At 42.4% G+C, this 16,343-nt stretch overlaps 1 protein-coding gene across 4 annotated transcripts in view; it reads left to right on the forward strand.

Annotated features, from left to right (window-relative positions):
* The window catches only part of SESN1 (sestrin 1), a 78,275-nt gene that overhangs the window by 50,618 nt on the left and 11,314 nt on the right, over positions 1-16,343 (forward strand). Inside the window, exon 1 of one of the 4 annotated variants that reach the window (XM_051792400.1) lies at positions 10,436-10,498. The exons of 2 other annotated variants lie outside the window; for them this stretch is intronic. The gene's annotated coding sequence lies outside the window, so the exon portion shown is untranslated. Of the gene's footprint in view, positions 1-10,435; positions 10,499-12,587; positions 12,604-16,343 lie in introns of those variants that run through there. One more of the 4 variants, XM_051792395.1, reaches the window with a different exon arrangement.

Genomic DNA, 16,343 nt, shown 5'->3' on the forward strand with positions numbered 1-16,343 from the left:
AGGCGACAGTCTTTCCCATACCCTAGGTGCTTGGGATTGAACATGTTTTTAGCTACTGTTGACTTAGAATTGTTAGCTAGTAGTAACTCTCAATGTGAGGCTGATTGCTTTAAGACTGGCTTGGACACCTCTGTGCCAAATGTTCCTTAGCACTGTACTTTTAGAAAGAAGTTTTGCATAGTGACTTGTTTGTGATCGTTCTCTCTTTTTTAATAGCCACATAAATGTCAACCAGCTGGCACTCCAGGCAGCATATCAGGGTTGTAGGATAACTGTGTCCAGTACCAGTACCTTTCTGTTGTTCTTGTATCCATGTGCCTTCTTAACTTAAACTCTCTCTTGGCCAGTATTCTTGTGATTCCTCTATACTCAGCCCTGGATTTGTGCCATCTATCCCATACATGCCGGTTACTTATTACCAGGCAGGCCTGTCAGTGCCTGAGGATGTCGTGTCCCTCTCTTGGGAAACTTGTGGCCGGTAAGGCTTTCTCAAAACAAAGGATCATTTGTTGATATGTAGAGCAACAATTCAGAGACAAGAATATTAAGCCAAAAATCTAAATGTGTGTTTTGTTTTATGCGAATGTCTGGTTATGAGGCAGAGCAGGCAATTGTGGGTTGTTTTTTTTCATCAGTGAGTACCCATGCAGAGAATTAGACTGTTTTTAGGACTTCATAAATAGTGCTGTCATTACCCACACACATTCCTCTCCCTTCCACCCCTGCCCTGCCCTCCCCTCCCCTCCTGGAAGGTTGTATAGACAAGGGAAAAAAGGAATTTGGTCATTCGGGGCTTCTGCTAGCTGGTTACAGAGCCTCTGTAAAATGCTGCATGCATAACGGAGGTGTCTGATGTGTTTGGAGCAGGTTCAGACCTATTATATGTGTAGTGCCCAGTGAGATAGATGGTTCTGGGTGCACTGCAGTTACATTTCATGTGTTTTCAAATTTTGTTGAGTTAACAACATGTATGGTGCCCACCTGGGCTGTGCCCATGTTACCATCCAGAAATGTAGGGTCCCTATCCTGTGATTTCTCTTACTGAGTTTCTCCCTGCGAACCAGCTCCCCAGCTTGCCTCCAGCTGATTTCTTCTTCCCTCTGCCCCTCAGGGCAGCCCCTGTTAAAGATTCACAGCCGTTAGGAGAATTTGTCCAGTTGCTGTTTCATGTGAAACTGGGCAAAGTCCTCCACTCCTGACATATTTGCTGTACAAGCTTATTTGGGGGTTATCTTTCCTTCCTGTTCGGGTCAGCTTAGGTGTGGTCAGACAATTAATTTTGGTTTCTTGTACAAGACCATTTCCCTCAGCCAGGGCAATGTGCTGCCAGAAACAACCTGAAGTCTCAAGTGACCCCAGTTTAAAACATTCCCTCCTGGCAATGTCTTGATTGTATTTCAACAAAATAATTAGTGCAGGACAGCTATTAAGAAAGTGCTTGCCTGTGTGTGTAATGCTGCATTATTCTTCTGTTCATCTATATTCTATGAATTTATTGTAGAAGATGTAGCCCTTGCACATGGAAGAAAGAATATAGATGATATTGCAGTATGAATTCAGGGACATGGGGTTTTATTTATTTATTCTTACAGAGTAGAGAATCAGCCTCTTAGAAACAATAAGGAGCTCAGGGAGCCCTCTCTTTTGCCATAATTGAACCTCCCTTTCTGGATCCTGGTTATTGCAAGCTCTACACTTCAGCTGCTGGCTGTGGACATACCAATACCTAACCTTAGCAAAATGACTCCCACTAGGCTTAAGTTTAAATCTAGACAGATGATCCTCAGGAGTCCTCTTTCTTTCCATAGCCCAATGCCTGAGTTTTTGCTGATTCAAATCCTAGTGCAGATCCTGACTCTGTTTTCTTTGTGAACCCCAGGCATAAGCTCACCAAAATGATTTCTCCTGGACTCATCCCATTCTTATTTGTTTAGCCATTGTGCAGTGATCCTTGACATCTCCAGACCTACGCTTTGCCAAGTAATTCCATATTTGCTGCAGCTCTAAAGAGTTGGCCTCTGGCCCTTGTTGGCTACAATCCAAGCTTGGTTTAGCCTCAGCCCTACCAGCTTCAGAGGAGTGTGATGGGACATGTAAAGTCACATTACACATTAAATTATAAATAATAATTTGTTACTCTTATGAAATTTATCTTTACATTTACAAAAATAATAAATTATTTTTATGGTAGTCTGTCTCAAGAGAAGACTTCTCAGAAATACGACAAACGCACCCTGATAAAGAGAAAACATCCTCTCTGCTGTTGTTAGTAATATAGGCAAGTCAGCAAATGAACCAGAGGTTTTTTGGTAGCATTTTAGTTTACAGGCTTCAGTGATTATTGTTGCATTGTAATCGGTACTGGAAATATGTTCCATTTCTGCCAGAGTTTTCATTTGCTGCCTTGTTTTGCTGACTTAGAATCCCTGCTGAGTGTCCAGGAGGCAGTTGTCACATTGGTGAAAAACAAAGGGACAGGTACAGATTTGTAGCTTTACTGATAAAATGAGAGGGTGTTTGAATGCTATAGCTTCATATCCAGTAAAACAGATCTATAAGCTCCTATTTTAATACTATCTTAGTAAAAACGTGTGTGTTTAGTATGGTATGTGTACATTTTTACTTACTTTACATTTGAAAACTGCTACAGATTGAGCTTCAATGGTAGCTTGGACTTCAGCAGTATTGAGTGTTTAAAATGCTGTATTGTAAGGAGACAGGGTGGTCCAACAACAGTAGGTGGCCTTTCTTCTCTCAGCAGCAAGTGGTTGATGTAAAATTATGATTGTTTACAAACAGTGGATTTAAGGCTAAGTTCCAATATTGCGGTTAACTTAGGAAAAAAAAAAAAAAAAGACAAAGTGGTATTTGAACAGAAAGTGCTAGAATTGGTTTCAAGACTGTTTTAACTTAGTTCCTCAAGAAAATATGCTTTTGAGAAGGTAGGTGGGGGAAGGTATTAACAGTTCCATGATCTGGAGGTTACCACTGCAGACAGCAGTTTTACAAAGTCCAGAAAAGTATGTGGATTTATTCAGATGCCGAGCAGCTCAGTTGCAGAAATTTCCCAGCAACTTTACAGTTGTCCTGCAGGGACCCAGAGCCTCTGTGGCCAGTGGAAAAGTGCCAAGGTGGCAGTGGCAGTAGGAGGGTAAGATGATAGTCCCACAGGCAGCTTGATACCAGGCCAGCTTGTCCCAAGGGCCTTGAGGGAGCTAGCTCTCCAAGCTCTGAAGATATCCAGGATTTAGAAGGATGCAGAAGTGCTGTGTTAAACAGGGGCACGTGTACCATGTCCTTGAAGCACGTGTTGGCAGTGGCATTGCAGGTTGCTGGGGCTCATCAGAGCGGGTGTTGGCTGTCCCTGGTCACGGGGCAGGGGTGGCTCCTCATGGGCTAGGAGGCTTCTGCTCCCTGCTGTACCTCCACGTGGTGTCAGTGACCTTTTAACTTTAACGGAGAGAAAAAGAACCAGCGAATTACCGCAAGTGGCAACATAGTAAAACCCACTGTAGGAAAGGGTATGGATTGCTGAGTAGGAGACAAGCCAGATCTTTTAGGGTTTGTATCAAAGAGGAAATCAGTGCTTTTCTCAGTTCCTCTGTTTTAGAAAGCAAAGGGCAATAAAATGGTTTGTGTCAAAAATCTTAGCCATGTCATCTTCTCAAAAGGGGAAGAATGAAAAATACAGTGCTGCCTGAATTTAAACAATAATAATTGCCAAAAATGATAAGTAATACATGATTCATCTAGGTAATGTTTTTTCATGATTCTCCTCAAGCAGAGGTCTTAATGGGTTTGGTTTTGAGTATAAAAGCAAAAAGAAACAGATCTGATATGAAAATGACGAATCTGGTGTTGTCTCCTTAACTTATAACAATCAGATGTTGAACTAGAAGATAATCTGTTTTCCTAATGGCCATCACTAAATCAGTGATGTGAATTACTCTTCTAGGATGATGCTACTTGCTTTTGTACTTAACTTTTTGCCGAGACAATGTTCTAAAGGAGTTGATAAATCCTGTATGATAATATTGTACTTTTCTTTATATATTAGGTAAATATGGCGAGAGATTCAGTATTGAGGAACTTGCAGCTGTCAAGTTAGTCATTACAGACAGTGCAAGGGGAATACAGTGTTATAGATATTTGGATTTTTTTCCTAATAAAAAACTTCCAGACTTGGAAAAATAATGTGTATTATGTGGGTCACAGCTAGACTGTGAAAACTGGAAATAAAAGAACTGATTCTTTTTTTTTTTTTTATTGTCTGCTGCTCTGAGGCACTCTAAGCATGTGCCTGTAAGTGGCAAGTGTACAAAGAAAGCCACAAAACAGTTCCCCAAACTGCAGTTACTAACATGAGGGTTCCTGAATCTCTAGCAGTAATTCCTGTATTAGTTTAGTACTATTTAACTTATCTCATTGTAACAATTGAGCTACAGATAAATAGCTGAGAGTCATCTTGAAGTGCACTAAATGACATGACATGCTTTTGTCACAGTCCATTCTTCTTACTTGGCTTTTTGTGGGGAAAACATTGAATTCATTAAATATCTCCCCCCCACACCCCCCAACCCCCCACCCCAAAAGGAAACCCCACAAAAAATCACTTAGTTTTTGACTGCAGTCTGGATATATGTGAGATTAAGGGTTGACTTGAAGCCTGACAAAGCATTTTATAAGTTGCTAGTTTGTTCCTTGGTGAAGGCTCTGCAGAAATAAGCTTTTTGTTTGTTATATCTGCAGAATCAAGTCAGGCATGAGCCTCAGGTCAGAGTAGCAAGCAATTTTCTAGAAACGCACCTGAGCTCCTAAAGGTAAAGATGGCAAAAAGCTTCTGATGAGATGAGCTTCTGGGTTGCATGTCTGTATGTTCCAGAATATGAAATCAGGTTTTAATTACAACTTTTTCACAGGACACCTACACAGCATTTCCTGCACACTCGCTGTAACTGCACAACAGTGCAACTCTGGATCACTTGCTCTCATGGTAACACTAATTCCAGTAAAGCCAAGTGTAACACTTCAGTACTCCTACAGGCATTTTTTTTCCCCCATGTGTTTGCTGTTGTGTCTGATTTCTGTCAGAAGCTAATAATGAGATGCCTTTCAATGTTTTTTCTTCTCTTTTCATATAAAGACTATTTCTGAGGTCAAATGCAGTTAAAAAAAACAACTCAGAAGCTTTAAACTCACGGAGATGATTCAGCTGGCCTTCCCTTGCTTTGAGGACATATGTTTGCATTGTGTAAAAGGTTTGTTTGCAGTTGATTGCCCACTGAGTGATAAGGCCACCTCCATCTGTGCAGGACAGGCCTTCCACAACTGCATCTTTACATGATAGTGGTGAAGCAGGGTCAGACAGCATTCCAGGCAGCATAGCAAGTAAGGTACTGCATTGTTTCGTTGCTCTTCACTGAATCAATCATGAGGACTAGGAGTTGCAGAAAGTTTCCAAAGGTGAATTTTCACCCAGTGAAGACAGGATGTTCATCCATTTTTAGTATTCATTTTGGGGAGAAAGGACTGGAGTATAAGATGGTAGCATGGATCTCAGCTTCAAGGAGCTGTGAAAAATGTCTTGGGCATTGGCATGACCTGGAAGTTCGCTAACTAAAGGAAAGAGAGGAGACCTCTTTAGGTCAAACCAGTTCTAGACAGCTGTGAGCTTTGTTAAATTTTATTTTTCTTGACTCAACTCCAAATTCACTCTTTTATTAAAGTTAAACTAGTATTGTTTAACCTTAATGCTTGTTTAGTACTGAGAGACTGTGGAGTGACTGGCAGCCCACAGATGTTCCATTCCCCAGGGTGTGACAATCAGCAGCTGGACAGCTGATCCCCTCCCTATACACCCTCTAGCCACCAAAAGATCAGAAGTTACCTGTGAGTTACCAAGGTCAGCTTTGAAACTACCTGATATGGACTTTGATTTTGGGAGAGCTGGGTCTGGAGGGAGTTGTTAACCAGAGTATTCTTGTGTGGTGCAGGAGTGTAGAGCCACCTCAGAACCAGTATTAGAAGAACCCACAGCTAGCCAGACAAACAACTTTTATAGTTCAGCTGCTGTTTATCAGCGTAGGAGGAGCTGCATACCCTCATAAAAAGAGGGAAGAATAATCTGGTAAGACATTCTTTCAATCTTCTAAGCTTTAGATATGCATCTTTAATCTACCTATTTGCAGTAGTCTTAGAAACCATACTTCTGTTTTCATGTCCTTGCCAAAGCATGCATAATCTCAAGATCTCAACTTCTTAGAGCTCCCTGAATTAAACTTTGTACTTCTGCTACCTAATAACTGCTGAAGGAAATGTTAAATTTGGACAAGCCTTGGTGACATTAAAAACAAACAACTTGTGATTTAGAGGTGGGTGAGCTGTAGAAATCACAGGCAGAAATCACCAGAAAAGTGACTCTTTGGGGGGAGTAAGAGTCCTAAGTGATGAACCAAATAGTTCAGGGAACAAATGAAGTCACTGGAGTTCTTGCAAGTCAGTGAGTTAAAGTCAGTAGCTGTGAGAAAAGCTTAGGTGAAACAACCAAGTCTCACAGCCTCTGAGAAAAAAGATGGTGTGTCTTTGGTGGAGAATACAGTGGACTAGAAATGGCCTGATTTATAATGACTCACAAACCCCCATAATTACTTGCAGGTCATTCGCCTGTTAAACCTGAAGATGTGGCCATTAAGAAAGCAGAATGTAAGAAAGATCCAGAAATAGAAAAATAGCATTTCAAGGACAGATAATGTTCAAAGAAAAGACAATAAATATAATGTCTGAATATGGTAAAATGTTCTGTCTTAGCCAGCTTTACAATCCTAAAGACTACAAAAGGAAAGCTTCTGTATATTGGTCTAGACTCATCTCCTGATGTGGCCAGTTGTCAGCTCTCCACTCTACTAAACAACTTGTTTTTGTTATTATTATAAAGGTATCAGGTGCAATGACATTCCTAAGGGGCTGCTCCTGTTTGACGCATACAGCAAGAATTTAGACTGTAGGAAGAATACAGTTTAGTCTCCTCCCTAGAATTGTGTACCATTTCTAATAATAGAATGATATTTTTGAAGAATTACCATCATATTAAGTTTAAATGAAGGAGAATGCTTTGAAATACTGACTGTTCTTTTCTTAACTCGCATGCTAGGGTGATACATTCTCCTATTTAAATTCTTTCGTCATTGTAATGAATGGCTTGATTGCTGTGCCATATCATTATCATGATGAAGATTTTTGCTGTTTTAGAAATAACAAGTGTATAATAAAGGGATAGAAGAGATTAATAGATACATTTGAAGGGGTAGTGGCTGCGGACAGTGAGGAACAAGAGGACTGCGCAAGGAAATGTTCAGAGCAGCCAGTGTGGGGCTGCTTATTCATTGCTGAAACACCTGGTGACTTCATTAAGGCTTCACATATATTAGGTGGAGCTAAAACAAATCAGGTAGCTCAGAGCCCCGAAGAATTGTTTGGTTTTATTTGCAAACGTTCCTGGGAAGGAATCATCTGATCATCCTCCAAAATATTAGTTTGATATCTATGAGCACTGCAGCAACAGGTGTTTCAAGTGTTCCAGCTTGGATAGCTTTTCTGTGGAAAGAATTTAAGATTTTGGTTTGCCAGTTTTTAGAGTCATCTCTTTGTGCTGAACTTGACTCAAAAAAGTTTCCCTATTGGACTGAAACAGAACTGTTCCAAGTTACAGCAGCCAAGTGCAGGCATATGTGTTTGCAGGATCAGGCTTTTCACACTGTAGCTGGTTGGTCTCCTTTTAGGTTCCCCAAGACATTTCTTTTAACCGTAGCAATAAGGGAAAATTTCATTTCTGATAACTTAGAGTGCACAGAGGTTAAATGCCACTCTTTTATACAAGCAACTTCTATGGAAGTGCTTACTATGAAGGAGTATGCTTCCATGCTTTAGGTGGTATTTGTTTTGAGTATCTCTCATGAGCTAATTCTGGGTGAAAGGAAACTGGGTACCTATCGATATTTTCATGTTAAACATCTGTTACTGTGTTTTCCCTTAGGAGCATTTCATTAGATCGCTGTTTACTTGCATCGATACAGGGTCAAACACACTGTTGTATTTCCCCAGGGGAACGCTCCAGTTATGCAAACCGTACCATAGATCTGTCCCCATGTCCTCCAGCTGTGCTGCGGTTTGCACTCGTTAGTACCCAAATGAGCTCTATGCCAGTCTCACACCATATTGGCTGATGAAATTGCTCATGTAATTTGTCTTACCAGCTCCCAAATAGAAATAATTTCAGTCGGCAGTTGTGTACTGGTTTATAGATGAGATGAGCAGGTGGCTCAGGTTTGTGTGTGCTCTTTAATTTGGAGGAGTTGCACTTTGGAAGTACTCATGTGAGGGCTGGAGTGGAGAAAGGGCTTGCATCAGGCTGGAGTGATGGGATTCTGCTAAGTCAGAGACATACCTGGGGCCTGAGCAGAGCTTATGTACTCAGGCCATATGGGAGAGCTTTTAAGTCCATTATTATTTGTTTGCTGTGGCTGTGCAACTTCCTCTTCCCCTTTGTACACAGTTTTTCTGACATGCTGTCACTGCCTCCATCTATCCTGATAGAGAGAGCAAAGAACACTATATAATTTCCGACCTTCTGTTGTTGAGCTGGTTGTTTAAAGAGAGAGAATTTCCCTTGGATGATGTCAGAGAAGAATCTGTATCTGCCAAGGTTCTTTGTATAGGAACAACTGTTAATATAAACAGGCAAATACCCAGGCAGGGCAATTGACCACAGTGGGGCAAAACCACTTTGGAAGTGAGGGAGTGCTACCCTTCCTCCCCTCGCCCCTTCTTCTGAGGGTCTTAACAAATTCATTGGAGGGGATGACCATTCATCTGTCATTCAGGAAGACTCCTTATGGTGAGGCATCTCCTTGCATTTCAGCTTTCAGGTAATTCCTCTCCTTTTCAACAGTTTTTCTGAGTGCAAACCAGTTCTTTTCCTGTGTTGAAAGAGGAGCCCATTCCTTCTTTTTGTTATGATTTGGCCTGAAGTAAGGAAGTAACCAGTGGGAATTAGTTTATTTTTTTAGGTCACAAAATGCAACCTTCCTTGCCGGTATTGCATTCTTCTTTCTCCATGCTTCTGTCGAGCATTTCACGAAGTGCAAGCAAGGTAGGAATCATACTCCATTTCTTCTGGAGAAACTTAGCTTCAAGCCAAGGCCCCAAGAAAGGAAAGAGCTGTGGTACCTGGGCTTATAACTGCTGCTAAGCCTTCAGCAGTAGAGTATCCCTTGGCTTTTCAGAGTTAATAGCATAGCCCAGAGAGGTGGTGGTATTTGAAAGGTGTAGAGGAAAGGAAGCCTTTAAAGCTCTTGAATTAGAGATGTGCAGAACTGCTGCCTTGCGTCACATTCCCCTGACAGCACTGTCCTCAGTGTTTTCTGCACTTAGCTGCAAGGTTTGTACACCCATAACAGGAACAGCCTGTGAGCAATTTTTCAGTGTTCAGTTTTACATTTAACAGAAGTGTAAAGTTCAGTGGCATGGAATTTCCCTGCTTGGTTGTTAGCTAGCTTGCTAGATCTCAAAACCGAGCAGCCTGAATTGTAGGCAGAATCCTTCTTCCTCCAGGTAGGTATGTTAGGGGATTCAGAGCTGTCCTGGCCCTCCTCCCATCAAAACTGCAACAGAAGTTATCCTCTTGGGGTATATCATATTTTATTTTAATTCAAAATATTTGAAGGAAAATGATGTAACAGAATGTAACATTATAAATTTTATATTGCTGTGAAAGAAAAAAAAATCATGTGGGCCTGCTCAGAGACTTGTTTCTTTTGAAATAATGGATTCCATAAAATCGCAGACCAAAAGAGGTGGGAGATGCAAGGCATCTGGCAGAGTTTACAGCCCTGGGGGGTCGGCAGGCGAAGCACAGCCTCCTGCAAACAAAAGCCGAGTGTTTTGCTGATGCGATTGCAAAACATATGTTTGCCCGGGACTGTTATGATCTTGGGAATAGGCAGGAGGCCAGATTTCTGCAGCAGCAGCAGGCACTTAGTCACACAAATATCTGCAAAATGTGAACCTCCTGCGATTTCTCGGTTTAAAAGCCGTAATTATTTTGTTGCTTAAAGAGAAGGTAGAAACTCTTGCATAAGGGACTGGGAAAAGCGTTGTCCAAAGAGCGTCTCTGTGCCGGGGAGGAGAGTGGAGCGGAGCGGAGCCGAGGGGGCCGGAGCTCGGGGCACCCGGGCCGGGCCGGGGTGGGTTGGGGGGGGGCGCTGCCTCTTATCCTCCTGCCCGGGGCGCTAGCTGGCATTCCCGGGGAGCGGGATCCGCCGTGGGGCCGCAGCAAGCGGCTGGTGCCCGGCGGCCGCTCCGCCCCTGGCGGGCAGGACGGGCGAGGGGCGGGACGGGGCTCGGTGCCGCCCCGGCCCGGCGGTGCCGCGGCAGAGCCGCAGCGGGGCCGCAGAGCAGCGAGCCGGGGCCGAGCCCTGCAGCGCCGGGCCGCCAGCACCAGGTACTCGCGGGTGGCGAGGGGCCGGGGGTGTCCCTACGCCTGGTCCCCGCGGGGCTGCGCCTCCCCAGGGGTGGGGGTCTCGCTCCCCGGGCGCATCCCCCGGAGAAATCCCTGCTGGAGGGAGGGGCGGGGGCCCGAGCAGCTCCCTGCGGCTCAGCCGCGGGGCCGGGAAGGCAGGAGCAGCCCTGCCCTGCGGGCACCTCTCTTGGAGGGTGTCGTTCGCGGGTCCCGACTAGCTGCGGGATAACCAGCTGCTGCCTGCGGTGACTGTGCAGATCCCGTCGTTATCCTGCCCATCGCCCCCAGTCCCACAAGGGCTGTGTACCGCTTGTGTGTGTGGTGGCAGGGTGTCTCCTGTGGGTTCTCAGGTTCACCTAGGTGGTTTTATGCCTCGGAATTGCCTGGTATTTATTTCGTTCTTGCACAGACTTGGATTATCCTTTTGAAACAGCAAGGCTAGTCCTTGTAGTGCTGATGGGGAGAGCTTGCTGTAATTGTAAACAAGTGCAAGTCCCAGAGCATTACTGTGGGCAGGAATGAACCTGCTGTTTTAGATCTATCTCTCTTGTAAATGTCTTAGTGTCACCACATTAGGATTTTTTCTTTCAAAGGAAATTTTTAAATCCTCAAAACCACTGCAGGTTGCCATAGAACTTGTTTTGAATTTTTCTGATTTGCACTGATCTAGTAACTCGTTGGTACGTATGGATACATACACATTGCTTTGACACAATATACCCTCTATGTAATGCAAACACTAAGTATCACATTTAAACTTGTTTCCTCCTGTGTCACCAATTTATTGGTATTTAAACAGTGTTTACAGCAGGGAAATTGCAGACATTCATTTCAAATCCTTTGCTCTTTAATCTTTCTGTTTCATTGTACACATTACAGAAGTGCCAGATAGAAAAGCTGGGCATTAATCAGTGAAATTCAACCTCAGTTTCAGTGAGCTCATATCAAAAGTAAATTGGGTTGTGGACTCTAGGCAGTTGTGTCACAAAACCACTTCAGGAAGAGCTGTTACTGAGGAAGAATAGGATGCCTTGAGACTACTCCAGTTGGACCTGTTTGTACTACTCAGATCTAGAAGATGACCAGAGAAGAGGTGTTAGAGCTGGAGACAGAGTAGTCTGGGCTTTGCTCTTATTCCTCCTATTGTGAACAAGGTGTGTGACCTTGGGGACCCACTCACTTGCCTTGATTTCTGTCTTGAATCAAGTTATGTAGACTAGATGGGGATGTTTTTAAAATCAGAAATTTCAATGGACTTGGAGACATTCAGAGAAAGTACACTTACTGATATTGAAATTAATGTAGTTTAAGTCTTTAAATTCATATAGGAATAATATATTCTGTGTGAAATAGAAACAGTTCAGCATTTGCCATGCTCTAATTACAGTGAAGAGTGGTAGGTCTGTGGAACAAAGTGCTTTGTAACAGAGGGGGAGTACTTGTTCTCAGTTCTTTAAATCTGTACAAGTGGAGACATGTCTGGTGCTTCAGCTGAACGACAGTCTCAGATGCCCAGCAAATGGATCCACTGCAGAAGTTTAGAGTACGTGAACATTTTGGGGGTAATTTTTTTCCTGTCATTATAATGTGAATTATGGTTGGTTTGAGAAAGCCACAACAATTGCAGTTACTTCAGGATTAGGTAAATGAATAAAATAGGAAAAACTGCCAGTTCTGCATAGCCCCACATTTAGAAAAGGTGTAAAATTTGTGGGGTGTTTTGTGTGTGTGTGTTTGTAAGAAAAGAAACATATTTAATCACTTCTCTTTGTTTCTTAATCCCTTCCTTTCCAAAAGCTCTCCATCTGATATGAAACTACAGTAGTTACTGCATTTTGCAGAACTGAAAATACAGCTTTTAGGCTGAGTATGTATCAGCTTGGTGACAACTTGTCCTGTGGGGCCAGTTGTGCCAGTTCTTGTTGTTAATGTCCTAAACAAGGAAACTCCATTTGTAGCCTATCAGTGTCACCACCAGTGAGGTTTTGCTGTCAGTGACCTTTAAAGGGGAAGTAGGAACCAGACACAGTGAGTGAAGCAGCAGCAGCAGCAGCAGCAGCAGCAGCAGCATGAAGCCTCTTAGGTTGGTAAGTGCCAAAGTCTCTCTTGGAAATGCAGCGCAACCTTCTTGGGCACTTAGATGCTTAGGGGCATTTCATCCTATAAGCTTATAAAGCCTTAAATGGGTATTTTTAATGCTCATGCCTCAAATCCATTTTGTAGTATACTATGCTGAATTTTCAGCACTGGTACATTGGAGGAATTAATTCTCTTAGGAGATTGTGTTGAAGAGTTTTTAACCCACAGCTCATTGTGCCTTTCTGAACCCTAAGCTTGTGTAGGAATGCACTTAGATTACATAAAATGATGACTGGTTTTCTAGGAAAATGTTACCTCCAAAAAAAATCACCTCAAACTCATTTCCCTTCTCTGTTTCCTTACTTTAGATTGTTTTATATTGTATTATGGGGGGTGATTTTTATATAATTTTTTGAATTTGAATCTAGCAGCTTTTAGTGCTTAATCAGGACACAGATGATTCAGATAAAAACGTTTATCCAAATGTGATTTAGTGAAGTAAATTGATAATTACAATTTTATTTTGCCTATGGCTTGTCTATGATAAAATGTTCTCTTTGCCATTTAGAGAAGGCCTAAATAAGTATGTAAATAAGTCTCCCTGTGAGATGTAACATTTGATAGTGGTACTGACTACACTTGAGGGGAGCAAAATGACTCACTTTGCTAACACCCGGGAAGCAGTCTGAGCACTGTGGGTCATAGCTGGGGCTCAGCTCACGAATCCTGGATGACTGAAAATTAGCAGTTTGGCAACAGTCCCCAAACTCATCAGACAAAACTATCTCTGAGTTTTGGGAGAGGTTTTGTGGTAAGAGACAGACCTCTAGCTGCAAGGAACCAGTAGTGAGGGAGCAACAGGGTTGCTGAAAAAGCATTTAGGAACCCTGTGGAAGAAGATCTGCAGCTAAGGTTTGGTAGCTGTTCCTGTTCCAGAGGCCTTGCGACTTGGCTTGTAGCTTAACTCTGCTGCAGAAGGTGCTTTTCTAGGTGAAATTTCTGATACCGAATGTTTGCTTAGACTGTGACTTTTTATTTTCTTCACTTACATTTTTAAGAGACAGAGCCAAAGCAGATGATGTTCTATTACTAGCGGAGGTAATGTGTGTTGTACTTTTAAATATTTATAAACCTCTTCTACACATCTGCTGTTCAATTTTCCATCTCAAGCTTTTACTTAAATTTGATCGGAATGCTCTTCCTGTCAAGACACTTTAAAAAGTTAGTAAAAAGTGGACTTGATTGACAGTTGTAAGATACAGAAAAGCTGTCAGTGGTGTGAATTTATATGTGTTGGAGGCTTTAGAGTGGTCTTCTCCGAGCATGTATGTGCATGCAGTACAGATTTTTGGTCTGGTTGTCCTTGTGGAGTTGGATGTGCTAACTAGGCCAGACTGGTAAAAGAGAATGGTAACTGGGAAGTATGTAATTAAGTTTGCAGACTTGTCTCATTAACTTTTCTGTCTCAGTCTGAAGAGCTGTTTCTTGGTGTGAATTTGCATAAAACATTTCCTGGCTGAGAAGTGTCTGAAAAGGCCTTCAGTCTGCTGGTTACAGCATTACCCCGTGACTGGAGCTCAAGCCACCAGTCTTCTGTAGCACTTTCTGTAACATGTGTAGCTTTTCTGTTTCTCAGGGTGTTTTTTTTTTTCCCTCAGTGGGAGATCACTTGTCCTACCTCGCAGGAATCTTGCATTTTCTAAACACGATATGAGTTCCTCAGATGATATGGTGATGATGATGATGAACTTCACCAGGTTCCTGTTGAACATAGTTCCCATAGAAAGAATAATAGTGGCTGTAGAGAAATACAAATTACGTTACATAAGGGGAAAGAGGAGGCTTTTCTGGGATTTTCAGGGTTGTCTCTGTCAACATAGCAGTACAGCATTTATATGGCAGGTGAGCAGTGGAGTGGATTGCCACCAGGCAAGGCCCACCTCCCTCCATTAGCTTGAGTTTCTGGGTGTTGGAAGTGAAATCTGTTCCACCCTTGGTCCTCACCTTTGCAGAAACCTGAGTTTTATGGTCTGGCTTTGAAGACGGAGTGCCTCTGATGCAGCATCATCATTATTATTTATTATTATTGTTATTATTATTTATTTGCACCTAAAGCCTCAGTTGTGGTTGGCTTTCTGCTGAGCTTGGATCTCTATTCAGCTGCAGAGTTTCTAAACAGAATGAAAGTGGTGTGGTGAGGTTGACAAACAGGAGGAAAGGAGCTGGGAGAAGTTTGATGCAGAGAACACGTCACTAAGTAGGTCACTTTGGTGTGCAACTCAGTGGTCTGGAATCGCATGAAAGTTGCTTATACTTTTGTAATAACCAAAATAATTATAGTTTTTTTCCAACTGCTGCTCGTCCTGGCCTCGACTGCTTTACCAAGTGCTTGTTGGTGCTCCAGGTGAGGTGGAGCTTGAGGAGGAAGGTGCAGGAGAGAGATGTGATGTGTCTGGTCAGGATGCAGGTCTTGCCTTTGAAAGGGGAGTGGTGCTCCTTGAGTTGAGTGTATTTGGAAGATGGAGGCTTAGTGAAGGGTATTGTGGAGCATAGAAATATGTTTAAAATGAAGGGAAGATTCACTAGGACTGTTTTGAGAATTATTACTGTGTTATCTACATAGTATTTGAAATGTTGATATACTGGGAGCACCCCTGCTATTTCTGAAGTACTAGAACTTTATTAAATGCTAATTCCGAAAAAGAGGGGAAGGCAGTATAAAAGGTTTGCCATAGCTTTTAACTGAAGAATAAAAGTTTTCAAAAGACTTCTAATGGGTCAGATTTTACACAAGTCTCATGACTGTGTTTAAGCATGCACCTTATGACAAGCTGCTTCTGTTCTCAGCACGTTCTGGGAGAAACCCCCCTTTTGCAGATGGGAAACAGGGTCATCTTCACAAGCCCTTTGCAGCTTCTCTGTCAGAACAGAGACTTGAACCCAGGCTTCTCAAGGACTGGGTTGGTGCCATGGTATCAATCAGGGGGATGCTCCCTCTCCTCAGTGAAAACAAAGCAACTTATTTAATCCTTAAAAAACCTCTTAAGTCACTTTGCAGAGTGTTTGGTGAGCTAAGTAATGTGTAACCTGTTATGTGCAGTGTAATCATAAGTTTGACCTCTGCTTTAAAAAACTGAAGTGTGTTGATAGTGATGTATTTTATATTGCCAGGCAAAATATGTTAGCAGCCTGCTCATCTCAGGTTCTTAAATTTTGGGGTTTTTTTTCTTCCTCCTACTGTTCTGGGAAAGACTGAAACATAGTTGTTCAAGAATTAAACTTCAAGGTATTTTTCTTGGAGTGCTTGATTTGGCAGACACCTGCAGACATCTGCTAAATGAAATGCTGCTTACAGGCTGCTAATTTAAATGATGCTTACAAACTTTTTTTGCTTGCTGTCATTTAGATGTAAGATGTCTTTCTAATTTGCTAGTGTAGTTGTAGCTGAAATAAAAAGCTCTGCTAGCGCATTGAGAAGAGGTGGCAATAAATTCCATCCTACAAGTGACGTTACTTGGCTGACAGGGAAAATTTGCTTGTGAATGTCAGGACCCTCAGCAGGAAAAAGCTGTATTGCAGAGAAAAAGTGAAAAGACTACTAGCAGAGAGCTGCCCTTTGATCTTACTTCATCCAAATAAGACTTGAGAAATTAAGACATCTGACTTAGGATTTAAGGAGACTGTCAGAGTCTGAAGAGTTTGATGGTTGCCACTTAGACCTGTACTGATTGTTTCTGGCTCTGAAGCT

Source organism: Manacus candei, unplaced genomic scaffold (assembly GCF_025592945.1).
Source record: "Manacus candei isolate 608988 ecotype Guabito, Panama unplaced genomic scaffold, ASM2559294v1 h1tg000034l, whole genome shotgun sequence".
Lineage (NCBI taxonomy): Eukaryota > Metazoa > Chordata > Aves > Passeriformes > Pipridae > Manacus > Manacus candei.